The sequence below is a fragment of the Pteropus medius genome, unplaced genomic scaffold (assembly GCF_902729225.1).
Source record: "Pteropus medius unplaced genomic scaffold, Ma_sr-lr_union100, whole genome shotgun sequence".
Classification (NCBI taxonomy): Eukaryota; Metazoa; Chordata; class Mammalia; order Chiroptera; family Pteropodidae; genus Pteropus; species Pteropus medius.
In genome coordinates this window covers 4359619-4377050 of record NW_024351730.1, presented here as the reverse complement: position 1 = coordinate 4377050, position 17432 = coordinate 4359619, and positions in this window count along the sequence as shown.

Sequence of the window (17432 nt, the reverse complement as noted above, 5' to 3'; positions counted from 1 at the left end):
ACAAAATAGACTTTAAAACAAAAGTTATAATAAGAGACAAAAAGAGCGTTACATAATGATAAAGTGATCACTAAACATGTGGACATAACCCTAGTAAACATATATGTATCAAACATAGGAGCACCTACAATATAAAGCAACATGAAGGGAGAGATCAACAGCAATATACTCATATTAGGAGACTTTAACACCTTATTGACACCAATGGACGGATCTTTCAGACAGAAAATCAATAAGAAAACAGCAGCCTTAAATGACACACTAGCCCAGATTGATTTAATTGATATTTCCAGAGTGTTTCCCCTCAAGCAGCAGAATATACATTCTTCTCAAGTGCACATGGACTATTTTCCAGGATAGGTCGCATGTTAGGCCACAAAACAAGTCTCAATAAATTTGAGAAGACTGAAATTATATCAAGTATCTTCTCCGACTACGAAAAAAAAAACTGGAAAATACACAAACAAACACATGGAGGCTACATAACATGCTACTAAACAATGAATGGGTTAACATGAGATCAAGGAAAAAAAAAAAAAAAAGGTTCCTGGAGACAAATGAAAATGAAATCACAATGATTCAAAATCTGTGGAATATAGCAAAAGCAGTCCTAAGAGCGAAATATATAGCAATACAGACCTATCTCAAGAAACAAACAAACAAAAATCTCAAAAACAATCTAACCTTACTCTTAAAAGAACTGGAAAAAGAGCAGAAAACAAAACTCAAAGTGAGTAGAAGGAAGGTAATAGTAAAGATCAGAGCAGAAATAAAAATAGAGTCTAGAAAAATAATAAAATATCAATGAAAAAAGAGCCAGTTCTTTAAAAAGATAAACAATTGATAAACCCCTAACCAAACACATCAAGAAAAAGAGAGAACTCATATAAATAAAATCGGAAATGAAAGAGAAGTTCCTATGGACCCCACAGAAATTCAAAGGATAATAAGAAAATACTACGAGCAATTACATGCCAACAAATTGGACAATCTAGAAGAAATGGATACATTCCTAGAACAATACAAACTCCCAAGACTAAGTCAAGAAGAAACAGAAAATCTGAACTAAGCGATTACCACCAATGAAATTGAATCAGTAATCAAAAAAGTTCCAAAAAACAAAAGTTCTGGATCAGATGGGTTCATATGTGAATTTCATCAAACATTCAAAGAAAAGCTAATACCTATTCCTTTCTAAATATTCCAAAAAAATTGAGAGGGGGGGAATTTTTTTATGAGGCCACCATTACTCTGATTCAAAAACCAGACAGTACCAAAAAAAAAAAAGAAAGAAAGAAAGAAAAAGAAAATAACAACTATAGGCCAATATCCCTGATGAACATTGATGGAAAAATCCTCAATAAAATATTAGCAAACCGAATTCATCAATACATTAAAAATATCATACACCATAATCAAGTTGGATTTATTCCTGGAATGAAAATTTGTTTTAATATCTGCAACTCAATTAATGTGAAATACCACTTTAACAAATTAAAAAATAAAAATAATAAGATCATATCAATAGATGCAGAAAAAGCATTTGACAAAACTTATTATCCATTTATGATTGAAACTCTCAGCAAAGTGAAAATAAGTGTAACATATCTCAACATAATAAAAGTCATATATGACAAACCTACAGCTAACATCTTACTCAACGAGGAAAGGCTAAAAACATTTTTCTTAAGTTCAGGAAGAAGACAAGGATGACCACTTTCACCACGTCTGTTCAACATAGTATTGGAAGTATTAATTATAGCAATCAGACAAGAAAGAGAAGTAAAAGGCATCCTAATTGGAAAAGAAGAAGTAAAACTATTATTATTTGCAGATAACATGATACTATATATATGGAAACCTAAAGATTCCACCAGTTAGAACTGATAAATAAATTCAGTAAAGCAGCAAGATACAAAATTAATATTTAGAAGTCAGTTGCATTTTTATACACCAACGATGAAAGAGAAATTAAGATAACAATCCTATTTACAATTGCATCAAAAACAATAAAATGCCTAGGAATCAAATTATCCAAAGTGGTAAAAGACCTATTCTCAGAAAATTATGTCACTGAAAAAAGAAATTGAACAACAAATAAATGGAAGCACATGCATACTCATGGGTAGGAAGAATTAACATCTTTAAAATGGCCATACTGCCCAAAGCAATCTATAGATTCATGCATTCCTTATCAAAATACCAATGGCATTTTTCACAGAACTAGAACAAATAATTCTAAAATGTATGTGGAACCATAAAAGACCCCAAATAGCCAGGGCAATCTTGAGCAAAAAGAACAAAGTTGGAGGTATCACACTACCCAATATCAAACTATATCTCAAACTATAGTAATCAAAACAGCATGATACTGGCATAAAAACGACACATAGATCAATGGAACAGGATAGAGAACCCAGAAATAAATCCATGTCTACATGGTCATTTGATCCATGACAAATGAAGCAAGAATATACAAGAGGGTAAAGATAGTCCCTTTGACAAATTGTATTGGGGAAACCAAACAAATATATGCACAAAATGAAAATGGACCACCTTCTTACACCATATTCAAGAATAAACTTGAAATGGATTTAAAAATTAAATTGAAGACCTAAAATCATAAAACTGTTAGAAGAAAACATAGTAGCAAGCTCTCCGATATTGCCATTAGTAATTTTTTTCTGATATATTTCCTCAGGCAAGGGAAACAAAAAAAAAATATATAAACAAATGGGACTACATCAAACTAAAAAGTTTTTGTACAACATCAAACTAAAAAGCTTTGCACAGTAAAGGAAATCAATGAAACGAAAAGACAACCTACTGAGTGGGAGAAGATATATTCCTATAATACAGCTAATAAGGGGTTACTATCCAAAATCTATAAAAGAACTCATACAACTCAACAAGAAAACAAACAATTCAATTAAAACATGGGCAGAAGACCTGAATAGGCCATCCGTATGTCTCCAAAGAGGACATATGGATGACCAAAAGACATATGAAAAGATGCTCAATATCACTAATTATCAGAGAATATATAAATTAAAACCAGAAGATATCACCTCATGCTTATCAGAATTGCTATTATCGATAAATCAAATTTAAAAAAAAAGTGTTGGTGAGGATGTGGAGGAAAGAGAACACTCATACACTTTTCATGGGATTGTAAAATGGTACAGCCACTATAGAAAACAGTTTGGAGGTTCCTCAAAAAATTAAAATAGAAGTGCAATGCAGGGTCAAAAGGTAGTTCTAAGTATTTATCTAAAGAAAAACAAAACATTAATTTATAAAGATCTATGCACCCCTATGTTCATGGTAACACTATTCACAATAGTCAAGATTGGAAGCTATCTAAGTGCCCCCAATAAATGATCAGATAAATAAGTTTAGTGTATATATATATACACACACACACGCACACACAATGGAATATTACTCGGCCATAAAAAATAAAATTCTACCATTTGCAATGACATGGAAGGACCTACTGGGTATTAAACTGAGTGAAATAAGTCAGACTGTAAAAGATAAATACCATGTGATTTTACTTATATGCAGAATCTAAGGAACAAAAGGAACAAACTAAACAAAAACAGACTCACAGGTACAGAGAATAATCTGTTGATTGCCACAGAGGAGGGGGTTTGGGAGACTGGGTGAAAAAGATGAAGGGATGAAGAAGTTCAAATTAGTAGTTATAAAATAGTCATGGGACATAGAGTACATCATAAGGAATATAGTCAATAGTATTTTAATGGCTATGTGTAGAACCAGATGGGTGCTAGAAAAATTGGGGGGATAATTTCATAAATTATATAAATGTCTAACCATATAGCACTATATACCTGAAACTAATATAAATAAATTTTTTAAAAGTTGTAATGAGAATCATGGTTTAATTATCAAATAAGACTTAATTCACATTGAATAGCAGTAAATGGATATTTTAAGACCGATTTATAATTTTAAAGACTACAGGCTAAAAAAATATGCCATAAACCTTTATGCACCAGAAATGAAAGCATCAAAATTTATAAATCATAAACTGCAATTAATACTAAAAATAAAAACATAATAATAATGAACCATTCAAAAATACTCTGAAGCAAGAATTGCTTGAAAAATTGCCAAAATTTACAAAATATCCATAGAATAAAATAATTTTAAAAGTCTGTAACTACATTTATTGCATATAAGTGAACTTTTAATTAGAGACTAAGACATGGGTTTAACTAGCTAATTTACAAACAGATAAATTAGATAAAGATAAATTAGTTAAGTAACCAATTCAAAACTTTAGCAAAAATATAACTAAATAAGACAAGGGAAAGCAGTGCTGGAGCAGCTATTCAAAGAGAGGCAGGGACATACAGGAAGGAATTAAGCTTTCTGGCTTCAGGGCAAGAAGCCAGAGAGGCTACTTTCTCCTGGACAGAAGTACTGGCAGTATCCATTGTTCCTTTGTTGAACCCTACCGCCTCTGAGCATGTGGATGCAGGCGGCCACCACATATGTCTCCATTAGTTAACACAGTTTGCTCCACCCAAGTGATTCCCCGAGGCCCTTCCTTTCCCAACTTGCAGGCCCACCCAAAGTGTCTCCAGTATTTTTTTCCTAGACAAATGACCTGTCTTGGCTCATGTTATGGACTTTCCTAAAATCTTCCAAAGGCTCACAAAACATAAAGAAGCAGCATCTGGCCTTGGTAGGCCCCATCCATCTTGCTGAGCAGCCCCAATTCCTGCAATAAGGGCAGCCAGCCTCAGTTATTGTCTTGGACTCTTGAAGCACCTATAAGCTCAGCACACGTAGCAGCCATCTGCAGATTGCTCGGTGACTCTTATCAGGTGGCCCCAGAATAACACAGATAGTAGTTGAACTTGGCCTTCAGCTGGGTCCCTACCAGGAGGCCCTTCGGCCAGCACACCTGGTGGCCTGTTTTGACCAGAAACAGAGTCAGAGGAACACCCAGGGCTGCATCTGAGGAATACACACCTGAAGAGCAGACTGAGCAGGAACCAGAACCCTGCTAATGTGAATCCTGCTCTATCAGGTCAGCACCTCACTGGTCAATCCTCTCAACCAATCAGCTCAAGGATCAGTCCCTCCCATCGATGTGCAAACAGAAACCAAGGCTCAACACAACAGGAGGGCATACATAATCCACACAAGGGCATACCTTGAGCATCTAGCTCAGTAACCAGGGAAATCTGCTCCATTGGAACCCACAGGACACCTACTACATACAGCCACTCTACTAAAACCGGGAGACTTAGGAGCCCTATCTATACATAGAAACAGAAACGAAGGCAGCTAAAATGGGGAGACAAAGAAACATGTCCCACGCGAAAGAACAGAACAAAGCTCCAGAAAAAGAGCTAAAAGAAATGGAGAGAAGCAATGTACCAGATGCGAAATTTAAAATAGTTGCTACAAGGATGCTCAATAAACTTAGAGAAAGAATGGATGAACTCAATGCAAATTTTAATAAAAATGGAGTTGGAAAACATGAAAAGGAATCACTCAGAAATGAGGAATACAATATCTGAGATGACTACATCAGAGGGAATCAACAGATTGGATGAAGAAGAGGATTAAATAGGCAATTTAGAGAATGGGGTAGCAAAGAACATTCAATCAGAACAGCAACAAGAAAATAGAATTTAAAAAAATGAGTATAGTTTAAGGGGCCTCTGGACAATATCAAGCACATCAACATTCTCAGCAGAAGGTACCAGAAGGAGAAGCGAGTAAGCAAGAAACTGAAAACCTATTTGAAGAAATAATGACCAAAAAAAAAACCAAAACTTTCCAAACCTGGTGAAGGAAATAGACATATAAGTTCAGGAAGCTCTGAGAGTCCCAAACAAGATGAAACAAAGACCTACAAACCAATATTACTCTATACAGAAAAGCTATCTTTTAGAATAGAAAGACAGATCAATAGCTTCCCAGACAAGTAAAGGAGTTCATCTTCACCAAGCCAGTATTACAGGAAATGTTGGAGAGATTTCTTTAAGAGGAAAAAAATATGTATCAAAAATATGAACATAAAAATGTCAATAACTACACATCTAACAAGTACTACAAATGAAAAAGAATTAATGCTCTAATCAAAAGACAGAGTGGCTAAATGGATACGAAAACAAGATCCTCACATATGTTGTCTATAAGACACTGCAGATCAAAAGACACACAAAGACTGAAAGTAAAGAGATGGAAAAAGATATTTCGTGAAAGTGAAAATTTAAAAATATCTGGGGTAATAATACTTACACCAAAGAAAACAGACTTTAAAACAAAGGCTATAACAAGAAACAAAGAAGGACCCAGTAATCCCACTTTTGGGTATTTATACAAAAGCCCAAAATATTACTTTGAACGGACATATGCATCCATATGTTCATTGTAGCATTGTTTACAATAGCCAAGATATAGAGGCAACCCGAGTGTCCACCAATGGATGAATGGATAAAGAAGAGGTGGTACACATAGGTACACATATCTAATGGAATATTACTCAGCCATAAAAATAAAGAAAGAAAGAATGAAATCTTTACATCTGCAACAACATGGATGGACCTAGAAGATATTGTGCTGAGTGGAGTAAGTCAGATAAAGTCAAATGCCATATGATTTCACTTACAAATGTAATCTAAAGAACAAAATAAACAAAACAAAACACAACATAAAACAAGAACAAACTTATAGATACGGAGAATACTTTAAGTGTTACCAGATGGAATGGGATTTCGGGAGGAGATGGGTAAAAAAGGGAAAGTACAAACTGGTAGTTACAAAATAGACATGGGGATGTTAAGTATATCATAATGAATGTAATCAATAATATTGTACTAATTGTGTATTCTGTCAGATGAGTACTAAATTTACTGGTGTGATCACTTCATAAGTTATATAAATATCTAATCATTATGTTGTATATGTGAAATAATATTGTATGCCAACTATAACTGAAAAATAAAAAAAAACATTTTTAAAAAATTATTGTTTGCATAAACTGGTGCAAACCCTTCAAAGAGCAATTGCAAGAAAGGATTCAAAATTAAATGTATATTACCGGAACCCTAATGTTTTCCTTAGGTCCACCTGCCTGCAAGCAATGGCCCAAAGAATGCACAAGTAGGAGTTGGTAATATAGAAAGAAAATTAGTTAATATTAAATACAGAGATCAGAGCTTTGTTCTAAATAAAACGACTATAGGGCAAAATCACAAGACACCATAGGTTAGAGGTTCAGAGTCATGCTGGGAGATGATTGGATGAAGGTAAGGTAAGGGTAATAAATCATTTCTTTAGGTCTTGAGGACAGCTATGAGGTCTTCTCCCACATCCCTCTGTCTGGTCTCATGGGAAAGTAGCCAGGGTGTTGGTCCGCCTTAAAGCTCAGGAACTGAAACATAACTTAGGTCAAGATGTTATCTTTAGCCAGCCAGAGGTCCTGACTGTGTGAATGGGTGGGAGGAGAGAGAGGAGGAGGAGAAGGAGAGGAATAAGGAGAAAGAGAAAGATGATTTCTAGAGCTAAGATTTAAAACTAAATTTAATCAAAGTCATAAGTCTTTTGATTTCATATACAAATACTTCTGATATTTCATTTCTAGTAAGACATTTTACAGAAAAATCCACATACGCTTATGGAAGCATGTTATTAGAAATACTTACCTAAGAATCCAAGGGAGCCTTTGCTGATTGCTCCAAGACTTGGTTCACAGTCTCTGCTATTAATGGTTCCCATTGATTGTTCTATGTCTCCCTTACTTAGCCTTATTAAGGCACTCATCTCTCTCTGCATCACATTTACCTATTCTCTCACTATCTTTTCTTTTAATTTTAAATTATGAGGGCAGGAATTTTTTCTAAATAATTTTATATTCGGTAATCTTTTATAATCTGGCAAAAATAATAAGTGCTTAACAAATGCTTCTTGAATAAATATTAAATAAGAACAAGGTAAATAAATTAATAAAATGTGTCACTAAGGAAACATGAGTCATTTTTAATATCAAAAATTTCTCATATTCCCACTTGGCTCTATTTTGGAGGAAATAATGTGCAGATCCTGTATTTTAGCATCTGCATTTTTTTACTTCTTCCTATTTGTTCTTTACACATCTCAGGTGAGAAAACAGCTCTGGAATGCTAGAAAGTGTTGTGTTTATCATTCGTAGAAATAATAACAACACTGGAAACAACACTCTTTGCTTCTTACTCCTGATTGTTTTATTTTGAATAGATGCTTTTTCTCCAAGCTTCCTGGTTTCTTTCACATTATGTAAGATTACTTTCTGATTACTAAAAGCAAGAAAGAGGCAAGTCAAGTGAAAAACTAAGATGCATATTGCAGAGGGCAGTCCTCCTCTACGGCAGAGTTAAGGAAATGAGCAGAAAGTGCTTGCTTGTTAAAGGATAAAGGAAGCAGACAGCAGACTTCAGGTATGAAAATGTGATAGTATAAGGCATTTAGGTACACTCAGTTATGGCAATGAGCAATAAGGATTTAAGGAATAGATATATATAAGTAAATTTGGAGATTAACATAAATTGTAAAAAGTTAATGGAAAAATAAAAATAATTGAAAATTACTAGAATGGAATATCAGTTGACAACAAACAGTATTAATAATCATACATATCTGATTTATTAAAAATTTACTTATCCAGAAGAAAACATATTTTCTCTCATTCTATGCCAAAAAACTTTTATGGCTAACTAATTGTGAAAAGCTCACAATTTGTATAATGGCTTGGTTCTTTTTGTCCTTATAGTTTGCCTCGGCTAATTGCTTGAGCATTCCATGAATCTCTGTGAGAAACCAGCCTCATTGAGCTGTAAAATTTAGGCTACTTGTTTTCATCAATGTTCAATGAAAAATGTATTGGTGGTAGTGTTACCATTTGGGGGAGATTTGAACTTCAGTGTCACTCCAGAGTCATGGGGGGCGGGTAACAACACAGAAATGCAAATAGTACTTTTCCTTGGTTCTTCCTCACTGACTCAGCAAAGAATCACAGGTTAGTGAGAATTAGAAAAGATTTATTAAAGGCATATTTTAGAAGGAGATAGGCCATGATATAGAAGGCGGCAGCCCTGTGGAATTTAAAAAGTGAAAAGATAAAAGAAATAAAAAACAGAGTGGTCCCCAAGGGAGGGGCATGTTCTCAACAAAGAGAGCTGTATCCATGCAGAAGTGAGATCTGTATTATATTTGGGTTGTGGTAGGTGGTTACAAAGGTGTTCCTCAGTGACTGGCACATGAGGTCATTTTGATCGACACTTGGCTGCTATATAACTCTGCCTAGTGCTCATGCACTTGCCCAAAATTCAGTCTGTTACAATTAGATTCATGAACTTCTGGCATAAACATAGTATGATAATGATGATATAATGAAGCTGAGGTTGTGGGCAGGTTAGGGTAATACCTTCTGAGTACATGTCTGTGGCCTTCTTGTCCTTTGTCTCCTGGATGCAGGAGGAATTCTCTAACTACCAGTGACATGTTCTTTAAGCAGTCTCTGGGCTGGGCCTCCTTTCCTTTGTTCCCTTGTGGCTAATATCTGACTAGCTACCTAACAATAGTATAAAACAATGTGCATAAACAAGATAAGATAGCATCTAAAACACTTATTTTTTACTTTGTTGTGTTATGTACATAGCCATAGCATTAGGAAGAAGAAACTTAGAAGGTTATTAAAATATTTTAGCTTTATAATCTTTATGAATATGGCTCATTCTGAATCAGGCTGATTACTAGAACAAAGCCTGGTCCCCTTAGGTTAACAACATCTTGCATCAATGTAATCTCTAAAAAAAATATGGCCAAAGTTCTCAGTCTACTGTTAAACATCCTATGATTCATAAAAAGTCATGGTTAAATAAAAGGAATAGGAGATTCCATTGTTGCTAACAAATGTGCATAAGACTAAGCTTAAATAACATATTTGGAGCCTGATCACAGAGGTTTTAACATTCCCATCAGCTTGACTAAACATTAGACAAGTTTCTTCCTCACTATTGGCCCCAGATATCCCTTTTATTAAAGGATTTTCTCTAGAAAAATTACAATTGTGAATTCTTTCTCTGCTCCTTTGAAATTTATGTAAATCTTTCCCTAGCTTCTGGCAAGTTTTAAGCCCCAGGGAATGTCTTTCTTAAGTACTTAGGACCCAGCTCTTTGAAATTTAAATAGCAAAGGAAGTAGCACCTTACTTCCCATTTTCTGTGAGAGAGGAGAAGCCAAACTTAAATGGTGTCAATTAGCAAGCATAGATGGTCTAAACAAAGAAAAAAACATTGCATACTCAGGAATAACTTATTGGGCTGGACACATCCCATTGATCAACCTTCACCCCAAAGTCCTCTAGCACCTTTCACTAGCTCACCCTAGTTTTTATAAAACATTCCACCTTTTCTTTCAGGGTAGTTGATTTCAGACTCTCTCCTATTGCAATAGTCTTGAACAAAGTCTTCTTTGTCCAATGCAATTTTACTTTGACAAGTCCAAGATGAATGCAATCTGGCCTAGGGAACACATTAACCCATTTGAATATGGCTTTGAAAATAATAATACAATTTTTTGCCAAATGTTGATGATATATCAAAATTATCTCACACCTTCCAAAAACATAAATATTCTAAGTCATACATTCACAGTCTATAGTAATCAACAATTACTAATGGTATGATTAGATATCTAGAGTAACTGCTATGTAAAAGAGATGTAGCAAGACACCAGGAAAACATGGACTATGAAAATTTTGTATATTCAGTAGATTCCTAAAAGTTAGAGTAAAAATATTAGTGAACAGCAGAAAATTGCTTTAGTTTTGACTTGTAAAAAGTACTATGATATTTAATATCAGAATTTTGACTGCTTGGCAGACAATTATAAACTAATATGCTGTATTTTATAGAGGTAGAAATGTTTTTAAATATAGATAAGTATAAAATTCATAATACAGGAATTTGAATTATAATCTTATCACTATTAATTTTAAAAGTATTTTATAATATATTCAAAGAATATATTGCTTTATTTTATGCAACATATCTTTCTTCAAGACTTTAACAGTTGTTACTACTATGTTTGGATTTCATACCGTATAATATTAAAATAAAATGTCAAAATCTTCCAAGAACTTTATGAATCCTGGATTTTTGGTTTGCTTGTTCCAGTAGGCTCACTTCAATGCAATGCAAGCATTAGCTAGGACATAGTAGAAACTGTTTTGAATTTGGGTATGTCTCTTTTTTAAAAAATTTTCTCCATGTTCAAGCAGGTCAGTCTGTCCATCTGAATATAAATATGTACATAGGTGTGTGAGTACACCTCTCCACATAGGCTGCAATAGCTGTTCAAATAACACATTTTTCATTTTCATTACTCAAGTCACACTCTCTAATGGTGTGTTGCAGATGCCAAAAATTATTTTGTAACATTATTCTGCTATTTCAACCTCTTTTGAAAGTATCACTGTATAATGCATTGCTACTCTGAGTTCTTAAGGTATGCTTTGGTCTAAAAGGCATAAAAGTTGTAAGTATGTCTCCTGCTTTCTATCTTATTTTAATGAAGAAAAGTTTCACTATCAACTGGACAAGACTTGAAAATAACATATTACATAATCTTTAAAGAACTTATTCATACCGTTTTACCCGATTGAAGAAATTTTATTGTTTATTATACCTATATTATGTATAATATTCTTTTTCTTTCCCATAATTTACCAAACCAAGAAATTTACTCAAAATGGCTTTCAACTTATGTAGTTTTTACATTATGATGATACTATGTCTCAGAAATACAACTACATAAAAACTTTATAAATGTGAGAATTTAATTGCCTTGGGTCTCTTTTGAATGCATTAATAAAAACCATTAATCAAACTGTCTAAAGCATCTGTATTACATTTATTCACAACATTTGTTATAACTCAGGGGCCTGAGGTGAGGCATGCTGATCTCAGTCACGATAAAAAATCTTAGCAGTTTTGCTTTCCCTGATTTTAGTTACCCTTGGTCAACTGCAATCTAAAAACATTAAAAGGAAAACTCCAGAAATAAAAAGACCATAAGTTTTAAATTATGCATACTGTTCTGAGAAGCACAATGGAATCTTACATCCTCCTGCTGTTCAACCCAGATATAAATTATCCCTTCCTCCAGCATATCCATGCTGTATATTCATTAGTTACTTAGTTGCCATCTCAGGTATCAGATCAACTGCCAGGTAACCCTTATTTTACTTAATAATGGACCCGAAGCACAAGAATAGTGATGCCGCCAATTGGAATGTGCCAAAGAGTAGCTATAAAGTGCTTCTATTAAGTGAAAAGTTATGTATGCATAGGAAAAAGCAGTATATACAGGGTCAGTGCCATCCATGGTTTCAGACATGCGCTGGGAGTCTTGGAACATATCCCTCACAGGTAAAGCAGGACTACTATAGTATAAAGTAGGAGCAGAACAGAAGTCTTCTCATTGTGATTTGGCAAAAGTAGTATATGTAAATGAGATGTTGTAACATTTAATACTTAACGGTGTTCAGGGCTTACTCTATGAATACCTTAATAACACCACAGTGGAATCCAGACCTCAGTTAGAGGGCTCAGACTGTCAGTCAGTAATGTATGGAAGCTGGCTTGAATAGTCAGGAGATCCAATAAGTGTGTACATCTCTTCTCAAATCTAAGGTCAGTGACTTTGATAGTAGCTTAAAAGTGACTATAGAAGGAGTATGTGTGCATTGGAAATTGGTAAATGCTACAAATATGGGCTTATTTTTTTTTCCAGGCAGACTATTGTTAAAAATTTACCAGCATAATCTTGTTACTTATTATGTTTACCACTTCCAGAGTTAGCTCAACAGCTGAACCTAACAATGAAAATCTTTATCCAAGACTCAAATTTAAAGGAGCTGAGAGGTTTGATATTATATCTTCCCTATTATTTTGTCACACCAAAGTCGGCATGGAAGTATCCACAAATTTAGCCACTTGAGTGCCATGTGTGTGACAAAAATAAATTTACAAAATAATCAGGAAAACATTTTAAGTCTTGTTAACATTACCACATGGTAATAATAGCACGAATCTTATTAAAATACTAGAGAGTTTGTTTAGAAATGTAATCAAGATAATTTCATTTATTGTACCTTAAAGATCAACTCTTCAGAGACCAAATTCTTTTTTTCTTAAAAACACATATTTTGAGAGAAAACAGAGTTTAAAACTTTAAATCAGTATTTCAACGTGTTTTCAATGAAACTTGTTCCGCTAGATTCTCTGAGATTAAAAAGATTTCCTTGGTCAAATACATTTGGGAAATAGAACACATATGGCTCAAGTAAGTTTTGGTGCTGTTATAGATAACTTCAAAATCTTAGTAGTTATGAAAACAAAAAATGGATTTTATTCTCATGTCACTTTATAACTAGTTAGTATCAGCTCTTCTCCAAGTCTTCTTCAGAGACTCAGGATTAGAAAGCAGCCCCTGTCTGGGACATGCTTGGCTGATGACAGAAAAAAGGGTAGTGGAAACACATGTTACATCTTAACCTTTTGTTCAAAAACGGCATACGTCCATTCAATTTTTTCACCAAAATAATGGAGTAGGAATCATATTCCTCTTATAAAACTCATAAATAATTAGAACAATAATATAATCCAATTCATGTACCACACTCTAACCTCCTCTTTGATAATCATGTTTTGTAGAATTTTGAAGTAAAAAAAAAAAAAAAGGTCTTTAAAATCAACTTCTATTCTCACTACGAGTATGTTGCCGTTTATCAAAAGTTGCCACTGAATTACGATTCTAGAAAGACATTGTTACATTGTCTGCATGACAGTTTAGAATTTCAATAAATAAATAAACCATGTTGCCAATTTCATCCAGAAGACCTGAGTTTTTCTTTTCATTAGGTATAAACAAAGTAAAACCTTTTCTAAGGAAATTTAAAGTTAGCTGGTCCTACTGTGACTCACTTTGCTGTGATATTTAATTAACACTTAAAAAATGATTTCCTATAGTCTTTTTCTGATCCCATGAAGTTTCAGAGTCACACTGCTCTGTGCTTTCTGTGTTCTAATGCAATTTCTCACTGTTCCTCTATCTTTCAAAACTGTTTCCTCTGATCTCTTTAGTCTTTGTCTCACAATAACAAGTAAATCTCCATCTTTAACCTATGGACTGAAGTTCTTTCTACCTCCTTGTCTTAATTCACCTTGAACATATTTCTTCTTGATATTATCTATTCACATGGTACTATTTCCACCAGTATATTGTAAGAAATAGAGGTTGGGAAAATTATTTCTACAATCTTTTGCCAGTGGGGTTCTTATTTAGAGTCCACTAATGAGAATCATTTGTGTAAAATTAGGAAACTAGAAGAAAAGCAGTAGTAGGTTGGCATTCATCTGACGATGGATGAACATATCCAGTGGACTTGGTGCTTCCTCCTATTAATCTTGTACTTCAGGTCTGCAGGCAGCTAAGCTTATCAGCAGAAATTTTCTCAATTTTCTTTTTCTGTAGTAATTTCACAAATGTTTTTGTAAGTCTCTAATTCTCTGTATTAATTCCTTTCTTGAAATGTATAGAGGCTTCTCTTTTCCTGACAAATTGCTGGCAGACAAAATACTACCTCTCTTCAAAACCCTACAAAGTGTTCCCTTCTCATTCTTCCACATTTGACTTTTTTTGGAGTCAAGAAGCAGGGGAACTTCAAGACAGTCATTCACTTCATGATGAATAGTTATTCATATCATGGGTCATTTTGAACTATAGCTCTGTCATCTTCCACCATTCCTCCTCTGAGTCTATGTAGCTTCCTATAACTCTAATTAACTCATCAAAAATCTTGATTCTTGCCTTACCGTCTTCCTTTTTACTCTAACATCTACCAGCATCCTTGGTAAACAATAACCAGAGGACAAAATTATCTGACTTCAGGCCTTTCGTTTTCTAGTTTTCCAGAATTCCATTTATTTCCTGCACATTCTAATCTCCCTGTCCACTCTGATGTCTACTTGCTGAACTATGTTACTGCTCAACAACTCATCTGCTTCTGAAATCTTAATTTAAAAATTTTAGAGTGATTAAAACATCCTATCCTTCTAGATTATGCTTTTAGCAACAACTTATTTTCATCAAAATTAGGCTCTAAATTAAAGAATTCATGATTTCTATGGCTAATCCCAAGTAATGAACACAGCAATGAAAAATCTTAGTCAGTCAGATTGATGCCACTGAAATCTCATGGTATTCAGTATTAACACAGGACAGCACTTTTTCTCCTGCGCTAGTCAGTTTTCTTCCATCTCTTCCTCTCTCTTACCATCATTAACTGATGTTTAGTGGCTAAGAGAAAGTTCTTGATATATTCTACCAAACTGTTATCTAATAAGCCTTGGCCTCTGAATTTCAAAGCTGCATGCTCCAGCATCATTTCTAAGCACATTCTAAGAAATAGTTACGTTTTAATTACACAGAAATCTGATGATTCCCCAGTCTATATTTTAATTCCAAGGACATCTGAAAATTTCAGCCAGTTTTTGCAGATAAGTAGCTGAAGGACTGTTTTAAATAATATCTTTCAACAATAACTTCTCCTATAATGTGAAAGTGATGTTACTCTCTCTAAGGTCTTTTATATGTCTAGCTTCCCCTGAGTTTATTTTAATCAATTATTTATTATGTACCAAGACAATTATTATGACAATAAAAATTTATAATAATTGTATTAAATTAGTGGCAATTATTTATTGTACATTCAACAGCAGACAAATGTAAATCAATAAAATATGCCAGATATTTTTGTAGATAAAAGAAAAATACTTTTCTGCTATTCACTAAGCTCAAAAAACATAATTTCTTTAAATGCATGAATTTTCAAACTACACGAAAAAATATGAGGCATCCCTCCACCCTGGTGTCTTCTCCAAAAGACATACTTGTCCAAGTTTTTTAGCATAAAATTACTAGATATTTCCTCCTAGCCTATGAGCTTATCTTTTCCAAAATTCCTGTGAATTCCTTTCATATAACACAGACTTTCAGTCCTGCCATCTATTTATTTTATTTCTTACTAATAAATAATCTACCACTATATTATCTGCAACTTCTAGCAGAGAGGAATGCAAATCCTTAACTATTCTATTCTATTTAGTATTTAGTATTCTAGTGATTTTTTTTTTCTTTATCAGTTTCTTTTTAGGGTACAGAATCTTTTTAACTTTGCTTTTTGTCCTTTTCCTGACACTGTTGTAGTATTCTCTACAGCTTAAAGCAATTGCTACCTTATAGTCTTCAACTAATATGAGATTCACTCCACATAAATTTAAATGTAACAAGATAAGAATAATCTTGTGAGAAAATGACAACTAGAAATAACACCTTTGCTAAGATCTTTACAATAGTTCACAACCATGAGAGTATTATTACCTCTCCCTCTCTAATTCTTGATCCACACAGGGGACGTTGGAAATGTGTGGATTCACATTTGGTCCCTACTACAACTGAAGCAGACAGCTACCACTGGCATTTAGTGTTTGGAAGGCAGGTATGCTACAGTTTTGAAAATGTTAAATGCAGTCCTGCAAAATTAAGAATCATTCTGCTCAAAATGGCAATGTGAAGATTAATGCCATCTATTCCTAGCAGTGGTTGAAGCAGTTAGGAAATTTAAATAGAAAAATAATGGAGGAAATTGAGTATCTTGCTAGTTCTCCATGACAAGAACTACCTAGTATAATTTTACTATTTGTTTAAAGTATGATGATTTTTCCAGCATCAAATTCTGTTGTTCTATATTCAAGCACATATATAAAACTCACTTAGAAAGAATCGTAAGAATTCTTTCATTTAGGTAAAAGAAGAAAACTATTGATATTTCTTGAATTCCAAGGTTTTCTACCATTATTGCAAGTAATTTATAGCTGACTATGAAATCCATATAACACTAGCCACAATTATGTCTCAGTAATGCTATAGCAGTCATTAACCAAAACTCTAAACGCTGACACATCTGTGGTTACTAATTTTTAATTGGTATTTCATTATTTAAAGGGAGTCAATATACTCATAGATGATAAAGGTGCCTGCGATAAGACATCTTATCTGGCCAAATGAATGCACATGTCAATGAGTGTTTGAACCTGGAACAGATGTCCAGAGACTGCAGTAATGACAAGATATGCAGTTTCTATGACAACCATGCCAGTGATCTCTGCAGAAGGGCTCATATTTCAAAGATAATGTTAATTCTGCTTAGAACCAGTATGTCAATTATATTAGCCATATTTTTGTCTCTCTTCAGCTAATTGCTTTATGGCTTGCATTAATCATGGTTCTGTCAATAAACATAATTACTTTGTATGAAGACCACAACTTGATTAGAATTTGAG